The sequence below is a fragment of the Ochotona curzoniae genome, unplaced genomic scaffold (genome assembly GCF_017591425.1).
Source record: "Ochotona curzoniae isolate NIBS_2020 unplaced genomic scaffold, NIBS_Ocur_1.0 contig_3298, whole genome shotgun sequence".
In the NCBI taxonomy this organism is placed as follows: Eukaryota; Metazoa; Chordata; class Mammalia; order Lagomorpha; family Ochotonidae; genus Ochotona; species Ochotona curzoniae.
In genome coordinates this window covers 235,778-248,268 of record NW_024465797.1, presented here as the reverse complement: position 1 = coordinate 248,268, position 12,491 = coordinate 235,778, and the positions used below count along the sequence as shown (strand labels likewise).

Sequence of the window (12,491 nt, the reverse complement as noted above, 5' to 3'; positions counted from 1 at the left end):
CTTCAATACGCAAGAGTTCTTAATCACACAAAAAAGGATGAAGTTGCCAGAGCCCTAAGCTAATGCCACTGCCTGTAGTGATGTTTCTGAGGGTGGGAGGGAGGGTCCAGTGGCAGGTCACAATGTGGAGTTGCCACAGCAGTTTTGGAATGTGGAGAGTGTCATGGCCTCTTAAAGGGCCCTGCCCCTCAGTTGTCTAAGCATGGCTGATGCACCACGTTTCCTGGACCTTTCTGAAGTTTACCACTGATGGGGACCATCCTTTACCCTCCATTCTTACTACTTAGAGTTATGTACGTTTGTGTTGATTACATAGGCCTGTTTCTTTTCTCAAACTTCAGTGACATTCAATTGAGAGGAATACGAGTTTCCCAAGAAGTTTTATGTTCCTATGTCAATTTACCACTTCATTAAGCCTATTGCATATCCTATGTGTTTTTCAGAAGTAGAAATCTTTTTATTTTTCAGTTGAGGGAATGTAGGGGATTTGCCATAATGGTTAAGATGCGTCCCAGGACACCTGCATCCAAGATCAAAGTGCCTGGAATCACGTGTTAGCTTTGTTCCCAACTTCACCTTTCTGCTGCTGCTGCCCACCATGGGAAGTAGCATAGCAGATGATGCTCCCTTAACCACCTGTGTGGGCCGCCTACACTGAGTTCCTGCTTCTTGTCTTGGCTTCTACACACAACAAGCCATTCTGGTGCTCAGGTTGTGCTGAATGTGTGATAAGTCTTTTGGATTGTCTTCAAACAAATAAGGCACATCATGTATTTTAAGGTGTTTCTATTGGGTCAAAAGCAGGAGGAATACATTGGGAGATCAGAAGCACTTGTCTCTTCCATTTCCCTCCATTCTTGCACCCTTTGCTTCCAGTAGGTGATTCACATGGGCATTCATCCTTGTCAACCATGGAAACATTATCAATGATAACATGAATCCAGCATGTTATCCAAGGTGGTATCAAGACATCTTTAGAGAAGATGAGAGATGGGACTGGTAATCCGAATAAAGATAAAATACAAACCATTGCAGAAAAAAAATGTAAAAGGATCAGAGTTTGTGGTCTACTCATAACGAATATGATTCATTGAAGTAAACTCTTCAAAAAGGAACGAATTGATACGAGGGGACAAGTAAATTTTCATGAAGTGTATGCTAAATGTCAAATAAAAATAAAACAGGATTCTTTTTCTATTGTTTCCGCTTGTACTTGATTTGATAGAAAGATTGCAACATTATTATGAAGTTAATTAAATAATAATAATTGTATCCTAAATAATTAGGGCAGGCAATATACTGAAATATGTGTTCCTTTCCTTTTTCAAGGAATAACACAGTTGAATTGACAAGTAAAATGTGAAATTAATGACTTTTCACGGTATTGATGAAGATTTAATCAATAAAAAGTAAAACTTTAGACAAGAAGGAAACAAATAAGCAAAACTTTAAAAACGTATCTGATATGAAAAACACAGGAAATGGAAAAAGGAACAAAGTAAAGGAATATGTCATGTGCAAATAAAAGCCAAACAGGTAAATAAAAACAAACCAAGAAATCAAATAACATTCATGTATGAAACCCTCTGACTGAAAGTCTACTGTTTTCCTAATAGCTAAAAGGAGAGCAAAAGAGCAAGGGCCTAGTGTGGTAGCCTAGTGGCTAAAGTCCTTGCCTTGTATGAACCAGGATCCAATACGGATATTGGTTTGAATCATGGCTGTTCCACTTCCCATCCAGCTCCCTGCTTGTGGCTTGGGAAGCAGTGGAGGATGGCCCAAAGCCTTAGGACCCAGCACCTGCATGAACCTGAGGCTGCTGGCTGCTGGCTCCTGGCTTCAGACTGGCTCAGCTGCAGCTGTTGAGGCCATTTGGGGACTAAATCAGTAGATGAGAAAGATCTCTTCTTCTCTCTGCATATCTGCCTTTCTGATAATGAACAAATAAACAAATAAATAAATATCAGAGAAGAGAGAGAGAGAGAAAGATCAAAAGTCCTTAATCAATAAGAGATAAATTGTTTTGTGTGACAAACAAGCATCTCTGTGTCTATAGCAGGGATCAGTAAGAGGGATTATTACCCAAGGCCCAACCTGTATCTCATGTCATTTCTCAGAAGAAAGACAATCACCCAGCACCTGCAGAACTTTCAGTGTTTTGGTAGCTGCTTGTCCAGGGTGTAGGCAGTAGGCTCAGATGGAAGAAGCTTCTCCTTGAGATCGTCAAGCTCCTGTTGAGTGTTGGCCAGCTGATAGCAGGTTGATTTGCATCCTAGGATCTGTTGGAGCACTGGAACATGCTGCTGTGCTGATGGTTGTGGCAGCCGTTCATCCAGGATCTAGGCAGGAGAGAAACAAGCATATGATGTTGAAAACAAACAAAGTCAAAGAGCTCAATAAGTTTTCATGGATGGCAATCGCTGTCACTCTCCATTTACTCTAGAGGATCATTTTATCAGTGCCCTTCAATACGCAAGAGTTCTTAATCACACAAAAAAGGATGAAGTTGCCAGAGCCCTAAGCTAATGCCACTGCCTGTAGTGATGTTTCTGAGGGTGGGAGGGAGGGTCCAGTAGCAGGTCCCAATGTGGAGTTGCCACAGCAGTTTTGGAATGTGGAGAGTGTCATGGCCTCTTAAAGGGCCCTGCCCCTCAGTTGTCTAAGCATGGCTGATGCACCACGTTTCCTGGACCTTTCTGAAGTTTACCACTGATGGGGACCATCCTTTACCCTCCATTCTTACTACTTAGAGTTATGTACGTTTGTGTTGATTACATAGGCCTGTTTCTTTTCTCAAACTTCAGTGACATTCAATTGATAGGAATACGAGTTTCCCAAGAAGTTTTACGTTCCTATGTCACTTTACCACTTCATGAAGCCTATTGCATATCCTATGTGTTTTTCAGAAGTAGAAATCTTTTTATTTTTCAGTTGAGGGAATGTAGGGGATTTGCCATAATGGTTAAGATGCGTCCCAGGACACCTGCATCCAAGATCAAAGTGCCTGGAATCACGTGTTAGCTTTGTTCCCAACTTCACCTTTCTGCTGCTGCTGCCCACCATGGGAAGTAGCATAGCAGATGATGCTCCCTTAACCACCTGTGTGGGCCGCCTACACTGAGTTCCTGCTTCTTGTCTTGGCTTCTACACACAACAAGCCATTCTGGTGCTCAGGTTGTGCTGAATGTGTGATAAGTCTTTTGGATTGTCTTCAAACAAATAAGGCACATCATGCAATTTAAGGTGTTTCTATTGGGTCAAAAGCAGGAGGAATACATTGGGAGATCAGAAGCACTTGTCTCTTCCATTTCCCTCCATTCTTGCACCCTTTGCTTCCAGTAGGTGATTCACATGGGCATTCATCCTTGTCAACCATGGAAACATTATCAATGATAACATGAATCCAGCATGTTATCCAAGGTGGTATCAAGACATCTTTAGAGAAGATGAGAGATGTGACTGGTAATCCGAATAAAGATAAAATACAAACCATTGCAGAAAAAAAAATGTAAAAGGATCAGAGTTTGTGGTCTACTCATAACGAATATGATTCATTGAAGTAAACTCTTCAAAAAGGAACGAATTGATACGAGGGGACAAGTAAATTTTCATGAAGTGTATGCTAAATGTCAAATAAAAATAAAACAGGATTCTTTTTCTATTGTTTCCGCTTGTACTTGATTTGATAGAAAGATCGCAACATTATTATGAAGTTAATTAAATAATAATAATTGTATCCTAAATAATTAGGGCAGGCAATATACTGAAATATGTGTTCCTTTCCTTTTTCAAGGAATAACACAGTTGAATTGACAAGTAAAATGTGAAATTAATGACTTTTCACGGTATTGATGAAGATTTAATCAATAAAAAGTAAAACTTTAGACAAGAAGGAAACAAATAAGCAAAACTTTAAAAACGTATCTGATATGAAAAAGACAGGAAATGGAAAAAGGAACAAAGTAAAGGAATATGTCATGTGCAAATAAAAGCCAAACAGGTAAATAAAAACAAACCAAGAAATCAAATAACATTCATGTATGAAACCCTCTGACTGAAAGTCTACTGTTTTCCTAATAGCTAAAAGGAGAGCAAAAGAGCAAGGGCCTAGTGTGGTAGCCTAGTGGCTAAAGTCCTTGCCTTGTATGAACCAGGATCCAATACGGATATTGGTTTGAATCATGGCTGTTCCACTTCCCATCCAGCTCCCTGCTTGTGGCTTGGGAAGCAGTGGAGGATGGCCCAAAGCCTTAGGACCCAGCACCTGCATGAACCTGAGGCTGCTGGCTGCTGGCTCCTGGCTTCAGACTGGCTCAGCTGCAGCTGTTGAGGCCATTTGGGGACTAAATCAGTAGATGAGAAAGATCTCTTCTTCTCTCTGCATATCTGCCTTTCTGATAATGAACAAATAAACAAATAAATAAATATCAGAGAAGAGAGAGAGAAAGATCAAAAGTCCTTAATCAATAAGAGATAAATTGTTTTGTGTGACAAACAAGCATCTCTGTGTCTATAGCAGGGATCAGTAAGAGGGATTATTACCCAAGGCCCAACCTGTATCTCATGTCATTTCTCAGAAGAAAGACAATCACCCAGCACCTGCAGAACTTTCAGTGTTTTGGTAGCTGCTTGTCCAGGGTGTAGGCAGTAGGCTCAGATGGAAGAAGCTTCTCCTTGAGATCGTCAAGCTCCTGTTGAGTGTTGGCCAGCTGATAGCAGGTTGATTTGCATCCTAGGATCTGTTGGAGCACTGGAACATGCTGCTGTGCTGATGGTTGTGGCAGCCGTTCATCCAGGATCTAGGCAGGAGAGAAACAAGCATATGATGTTGAAAACAAACAAAGTCAAAGAGCTCAATAAGTTTTCATGGATGGCAATCGCTGTCACTCTCCATTTACTCTAGAGGATCATTTTATCAGTGCCCTTCAATACGCAAGAGTTCTTAATCACACAAAAAAGGATGAAGTTGCCAGAGCCCTAAGCTAATGCCACTGCCTGTAGTGATGTTTCTGAGGGTGGGAGGGAGGGTCCAGTAGCAGGTCACAATGTGGAGTTGCCACAGCAGTTTTGGAATGTGGAGAGTGTCATGGCCTCTTAAAGGGCCCTGCCCCTCAGTTGTCTAAGCATGGCTGATGCACCACGTTTCCTGGACCTTTCTGAAGTTTACCACTGATGGGGACCATCCTTTACCCTCCATTCTTACTACTTAGAGTTATGTACGTTTGTGTTGATTACATAGGCCTGTTTCTTTTCTCAAACTTCAGTGACATTCAATTGATAGGAATACGAGTTTCCCAAGAAGTTTTACGTTCCTATGTCACTTTACCACTTCATGAAGCCTATTGCATATCCTATGTGTTTTTCAGAAGTAGAAATCTTTTTATTTTTCAGTTGAGGGAATGTAGGGGATTTGCCATAATGGTTAAGATGCGTCCCAGGACACCTGCATCCAAGATCAAAGTGCCTGGAATCACGTGTTAGCTTTGTTCCCAACTTCACCTTTCTGCTGCTGCTGCCCACCATGGGAAGTAGCATAGCAGATGATGCTCCCTTAACCACCTGTGTGGGCCGCCTACACTGAGTTCCTGCTTCTTGTCTTGGCTTCTACACACAACAAGCCATTCTGGTGCTCAGGTTGTGCTGAATGTGTGATAAGTCTTTTGGATTGTCTTCAAACAAATAAGGCACATCATGCAATTTAAGGTGTTTCTATTTGGTCAAAAGCAGGAGGAATACATTGGGAGATCAGAAGCACTTGTCTCTTCCATTTTCCTCCATTCTTGCACCCTTTGCTTCCAGTAGGTGATTCACATGGCCATTCATCCTTGTCAACCATGCAAACATTATCAATGATAACATGAATCCAGCATGTTATCCAAGGTGGTATCAAGACATCTTTAGAGAAGATGAGAGATGTGACTGGTAATCCGAATAAAGATAAAATACAAACCATTGCAGAAAAAAAAAATGAAAGGATCAGAGTTTGTGGTCTACTCATAACGAATATGATTCATTGAAGTAAACTCTTCAAAAAGGAACGAATTGATACGAGGGGACAAGTAAATTTTCATGAAGTGTATGCTAAATGTCAAATAAAAATAAAACAGGATTCTTTTTCTATTGTTTCCGCTTGTACTTGATTTGATAGAAAGATTGCAATATTATTATGAAGTTAATTAAATAATAATAATTGTATCCTAAATAATTAGGGCAGGCAATATACTGAAATATGTGTTCCTTTCCTTTTTCAAGGAATAACACAGTTGAATTGACAAGTAAAATGTGAAATTAATGACTTTTCACGGTATTGATGAAGATTTAATCAATAAAAAGTAAAACTTTAGACAAGAAGGAAACAAATAAGCAAAACTTTAAAAACGTATCTAATATGAAAAAGACAGGAAATGGAAAAAGGAACAAAGTAAAGGAATATGTCATGCGCAAATAAAAGCCAAACAGGTAAATAAGAACAAACCAAGAAATCAAATAACATTCATGTATTAAACATTCTGACTGAAAGTCTACTGTTTTCCTAATAGCTAAAAAGAGAGCAAAAGAGAAAGGGCCTAGTGTGGTAGCCTAGTGGCTGAAGTCCTTGCCTTGTATGAACCAGGATCCAATACGGATATTGGTTCGAATCATGGCTGTTCCACTTCCCATCCAGCTCCCTGCTTGTGGCTTGGGAAGCAGTGGAGGATGGCCCAAAGCCTTAGGACCCAGCACCTGCATGAACCTGAGGCTGCTGGCTGCTGGCTCCTGGCTTCAGACTGGCTCAGCTGCAGCTGTTGAGGCCATTTGGGGACTAAATCAGTAGATGAGAAAGATCTCTTCTTCTCTCTGCATATCTGCCTTCCTGATAATAAACAAATAAACAAATAAATAAATATCAGAGAAGAGAGAGAGAGAAAGATCAAAAGTCCTTAATCAATAAGAGATAAATTGTTTTGTGTGACAAACAAGCATCTCTGTGTCTATAGCAGGGATCAGTAAGAGGGATTATTACCCAAGGCCCAACCTGTATCTCATCTCATTTCTCAGAAGAAAGACAATCACCCAGCACCTGCAGAACTTTCAGTGTTTTGGTAGCTGCTTGTCCAGGGTGTAGGCAGTAGGCTCAGATGGAAGAAGCTTCTCCTTGAGATCGTCAAGCTCCTGTTGAGTGTTGGCCAGCTGATAGCAGGTTGATTTGCATCCTAGGATCTGTTGGAGCACTGGAACATGCTGCTGTGCTGATGGTTGTGGCAGCCGTTCATCCAGGATCTAGGCAGGAGAGAAACAAGCATATGATGTTGAAAACAAACAAAGTCAAAGAGCTCAATAAGTTTTCATGGATGGCAATCGCTGTCACTCTCCATTTACTCTAGAGGATCATTTTATCAGTGCCCTTCAATACGCAAGAGTTCTTAATCACACAAAAAAGGATGAAGTTGCCAGAGCCCTAAGCTAATGCCACTGCCTGTAGTGATGTTTCTGAGGGTGGGAGGGAGGGTCCAGTAGCAGGTCACAATGTGGAGTTGCCACAGCAGTTTTGGAATGTGGAGAGTGTCATGGCCTCTTAAAGGGCCCTGCCCCTCAGTTGTCTAAGCATGGCTGATGCACCACGTTTCCTGGACCTTTCTGAAGTTTACCACTGATGGGGACCATCCTTTACCCTCCATTCTTACTACTTAGAGTTATGTACGTTTGTGTTGATTACATAGGCCTGTTTCTTTTCTCAAACTTCAGTGACATTCAATTGATAGGAATACGAGTTTCCCAAGAAGTTTTACGTTCCTATGTCACTTTACCACTTCATTAAGCCTATTGCATATCCTATGTGTTTTTCAGAAGTAGAAGTATTTTTATTTTTCAGTTGAGGGAATGTAGGGGATTTGCCATAATGGTTAAGATGCGTCCCAGGACACCTGCATCCAAGATCAAAGTGCCTGGAATCACGTGTTAGCTTTGTTCCCAACTTCACCTTTCTGCTGCTGCTGCCCACCATGGGAAGTAGCATAGCAGATGATGCTCCCTTAACCACCTGTGTGGGCCGCCTACACTGAGTTCCTGCTTCTTGTCTTGGCTTCTACACACAACAAGCCATTCTGGTGCTCAGGTTGTGCTGAATGTGTGATAAGTCTTTTGGATTGTCTTCAAACAAATAAGGCACATCATGCAATTTAAGGTGTTTCTATTGGGTCAAAAGCAGGAGGAATACATTGGGAGATCAGAAGCACTTGTCTCTTCCATTTTCCTCCATTCTTGCACCCTTTGCTTCCAGTAGGTGATTCACATGGCCATTCATCCTTGTCAACCATGGAAACATAATCAATGATAACATGAATCCAGCATGTTATCCAAGGTGGTATCAAGACATCTTTAGAGAAGATGAGAGATGTGACTGGTAATCCGAATAAAGATAAAATACAAACCATTGCAGAAAAAAAAATGTAAAAGGATCAGAGTTTGTGGTCTACTCATAACGAATATGATTCATTGAAGTAAACTCTTCAAAAAGGAACGAATTGATACGAGGGGACAAGTAAATTTTCATGAAGTGTATGCTAAATGTCAAATAAAAATAAAACAGGATTCTTTTTCTATTGTTTCCGCTTGTACTTGATTTGATAGAAAGATGCAATATTATTATGAAGTTAATTAAATAATAATAATTGTATCCTAAATAATTAGGGCAGGCAATATACTGAAATATGTGTTCCTTTCCTTTTTCAAGGAATAACACAGTTGAATTGACAAGTAAAATGTGAAATTAATGACTTTTCACGGTATTGATGAAGATTTAATCAATAAAAAGTAAAACTTTAGACAAGAAGGAAACAAATAAGCAAAACTTTAAAAACGTATCTGATATGAAAAAGACAGGAAATGGAAAAAGGAACAAAGTAAAGGAATATGTCATGCGCAAATAAAAGCCAAACAGGTAAATAAAAACAAACCAAGAAATCAAATAACATTCATGTATGAAACCCTCTGACTGAAAGTCTACTGTTTTCCTAATAGCTAAAAGGAGAGCAAAAGAGCAAGGGCCTAGTGTGGTAGCCTAGTGGCTAAAGTCCTTGCCTTGTATGAACCAGGATCCAATACGGATATTGGTTCGAATCATGGCTGTTCCACTTCCCATCCAGCTCCCTGCTTGTGGCTTGGGAAGCAGTGGAGGATGGCCCAAAGCCTTAGGACCCAGCACCTGCATGAACCTGAGGCTGCTGGCTGCTGGCTCCTGGCTTCAGACTGGCTCAGCTGCAGCTGTTGAGGCCATTTGGGGACTAAATCAGTAGATGAGAAAGATCTCTTCTTCTCTCTGCATATCTGCCTTTCTGATAATAAACAAATAAACAAATAAATAAATATCAGAGGAGAGAGAGAGAGAGAGAGAAAGATCAAAAGTCCTTAATCAATAAGAGATAAATTGTTTTGTGTGACAAACAAGCATCTCTGTGTCTATAGCAGGGATCAGTAAGAGGGATTATTACCCAAGGCCCAACCTGTATCTCATCTCATTTCTCAGAAGAAAGACAATCACCCAGCACCTGCAGAACTTTCAGTGTTTTGGTAGCTGCTTGTCCAGGGTGTAGGCAGTAGGCTCAGATGGAAGAAGCTTCTCCTTGAGATCGTCAAGCTCCTGTTGAGTGTTGGCCAGCTGATAGCAGGTTGATTTGCATCCTAGGATCTGTTGGAGCACTGGAACATGCTGCTGTGCTGATGGTTGTGGCAGCCGTTCATCCAGGATCTAGGCAGGAGAGAAACAAGCATATGATGTTGAAAACAAACAAAGTCAAAGAGCTCAATAAGTTTTCATGGATGGCAATCGCTGTCACTCTCCATTTACTCTAGAGGATCATTTTATCAGTGCCCTTCAATACGCAAGAGTTCTTAATCACACAAAAAAGGATGAAGTTGCCAGAGCCCTAAGCTAATGCCACTGCCTGTAGTGATGTTTCTGAGGGTGGGAGGGAGGGTCCAGTGGCAGGTCACAATGTGGAGTTGCCACAGCAGTTTTGGAATGTGGAGAGTGTCATGGCCTCTTAAAGGGCCCTGCCCCTCAGTTGTCTAAGCATGGCTGATGCACCACGTTTCCTGGACCTTTCTGAAGTTTACCACTGATGGGGACCATCCTTTACCCTCCATTCTTACTACTTAGAGTTATGTACGTTTGTGTTGATTACATAGGCCTGTTTCTTTTCTCAAACTTCAGTGACATTCAATTGATAGGAATGCGCGTTTCCCAAGAAGTTTTCCGTTCCTATGTCACTTTACCACTTCATTAAGCCTATTGCATATCCTATGTGCTTTTTCAGAAGTAGAAATCTTTTTATTTTTCAGTTGAGGGAATGTAGGGGATTTGCCATAATGGTTAAGATGTGTCCCAGGACACCTGCATCCAAGATCAAAGTGCCTGGAATCACGTGTTAGCTTTGTTCCCAACTTCACCTTTCTGCTGCTGCTGCCCACCATGGGAAGTAGCATAGCAGATGATGCTCCCTTAACCACCTGTGTGGGCCGCCTACACTGAGTTCCTGCTTCTTGTCTTGGCTTCTACACACAACAAGCCATTCTGGTGCTCAGGTTGTGCTGAATGTGTGATAAGTCTTTTGGATTGTCTTCAAACAAATAAGGCACATCATGCAATTTAAGGTGTTTCTATTGGGTCAAAAGCAGGAGGAATACATTGGGAGATCAGAAGCACTTGTCTCTTCCATTTTCCTCCATTCTTGCACCCTTTGCTTCCAGTAGGTGATTCACATGGCCATTCATCCTTGTCAACCATGGAAACATTATCAATGATAACATGAATCCAGCATGTTATCCAAGGTGGTATCAAGACATCTTTAGAGAAGATGAGAGATGGGACTGGTAATCCGAATAAAGATAAAACACAAACCATTGCAGAAAAAAATATATAAAAGGATCAGAGTTTGTGGTCTACTCATAACGAATATGATTCATTGAAGTAAACTCTTCAAAAAGGAACGAATTGATACGAGGGGACAAGTAAATTTTCATGAAGTGTATGCTAAATGTCAAATAAAAATAAAACAGGATTCTTTTTCTATTGTTTCCGCTTGTACTTGATTTGATAGAAAGATTGCAATATTATTATGAAGTTAATTAAATAATAATAATTGTATCCTAAATAATTAGGGCAGGCAATATACTGAAATATGTGTTCCTTTCCTTTTTCAAGGAATAACACAGTTGAATTGACAAGTAAAATGTGAAATTAATGACTTTTCACGGTATTGATGAAGATTTAATCAATAAAAAGTAAAACTTTAGACAAGAAGGAAACAAATAAGCAAAACTTTAAAAACGTATCTAATATGAAAAAGACAGGAAATGGGAAAAGGAACAAAGTAAAGGAATATGTCATGTGCAAATAAAAGCCAAACAGGTAAATAAGAACAAACCAAGAAATCAAATAACATTCATGTATTAAACCCTCTGACTGAAAGTCTACTGTTTTCCTAATAGCTAAAAAGAGAGCAAAAGAGAAAGGGCCTAGTGTGGTAGCCTAGTGGCTAAAGTCCTTGCCTTGTATGAACCAGGATCCAATACGGATATTGGTTCGAATCATGGCTGTTCCACTTCCCATCCAGCTCCCTGCTTGTGGCTTGGGAAGCAGTGGAGGATGGCCCAAAGCCTTAGGACCCAGCACCTGCATGAACCTGAGGCTGCTGGCTGCTGGCTCCTGGCTTCAGACTGGCTCAGCTGCAGCTGTTGAGGCCATTTGGGGACTAAATCAGTAGATGAGAAAGATCTCTTCTTCTCTCTGCATATCTGCCTTTCTGATAATAAACAAATAAATAAATATCAGAGAAGAGAGAGAGAGAGAGAGAGAGAGAGAAAGATCAAAAGTCCTTAATCAGTAAGAGATAAATTGTTTTGTGTGACAAACAAGCATCTCTGTGTCTATAGCAGGGATCAGTAAGAGGGATTATTACCCAAGGCCCAACCTGTATCTCATCTCATTTCTCAGAAGAAAGACAATCACCCAGCACCTGCAGAACTTTCAGTGTTTTGGTAGCTGCTTGTCCAGGGTGTAGGCAGTAGGCTCAGATGGAAGAAGCTTCTCCTTGAGATCGTCAAGCTCCTGTTGAGTGTTGGCCAGCTGATAGCAGGTTGATTTGCATCCTAGGATCGGTTGGAGCACTGGAACATGCTGCTGTGCTGATGGTTGTGGCAGCCGTTCATCCAGGATCTAGGCAGGAGAGAAACAAGCATATGATGTTGAAAACAAACAAAGTCAAAGAGCTCAATAAGTTTTCATGGATGGCAATCGCTGTCACTCTCCATTTACTCTAGAGGATCATTTTATCAGTGCCCTTCAATACGCAAGAGTTCTTAATCACACAAAAAAGGATGAAGTTGCCAGAGCCCTAAGCTAATGCCACTGCCTGTAGTGATGTTTCTGAGGGTGGGAGGGAGGGTCCAGTAGCAGGTCACAATGTGGAGTTGCCACAGCAGTTTTGGAATGTGGAGAGTGTCATGGCCTC

At 40.9% G+C, this 12,491-nt stretch overlaps 1 long non-coding RNA gene across 1 annotated transcript; it reads right to left on the bottom strand.

The window, feature by feature from the left end:
• Positions 1 to 2,123: 2,123 nt before the first annotated feature.
• On the bottom strand, positions 2,124 to 12,163 carry LOC121156187. Its single transcript, XR_005883822.1, has 5 exons — positions 11,997 to 12,163; positions 9,528 to 9,727; positions 7,061 to 7,260; positions 4,600 to 4,799; positions 2,124 to 2,339 (listed from the first exon to the last, which is right to left on the bottom strand). It is a non-coding gene; the product is annotated as an uncharacterized LOC121156187 (long non-coding RNA).
• Positions 12,164 to 12,491: the final 328 nt, after the last annotated feature.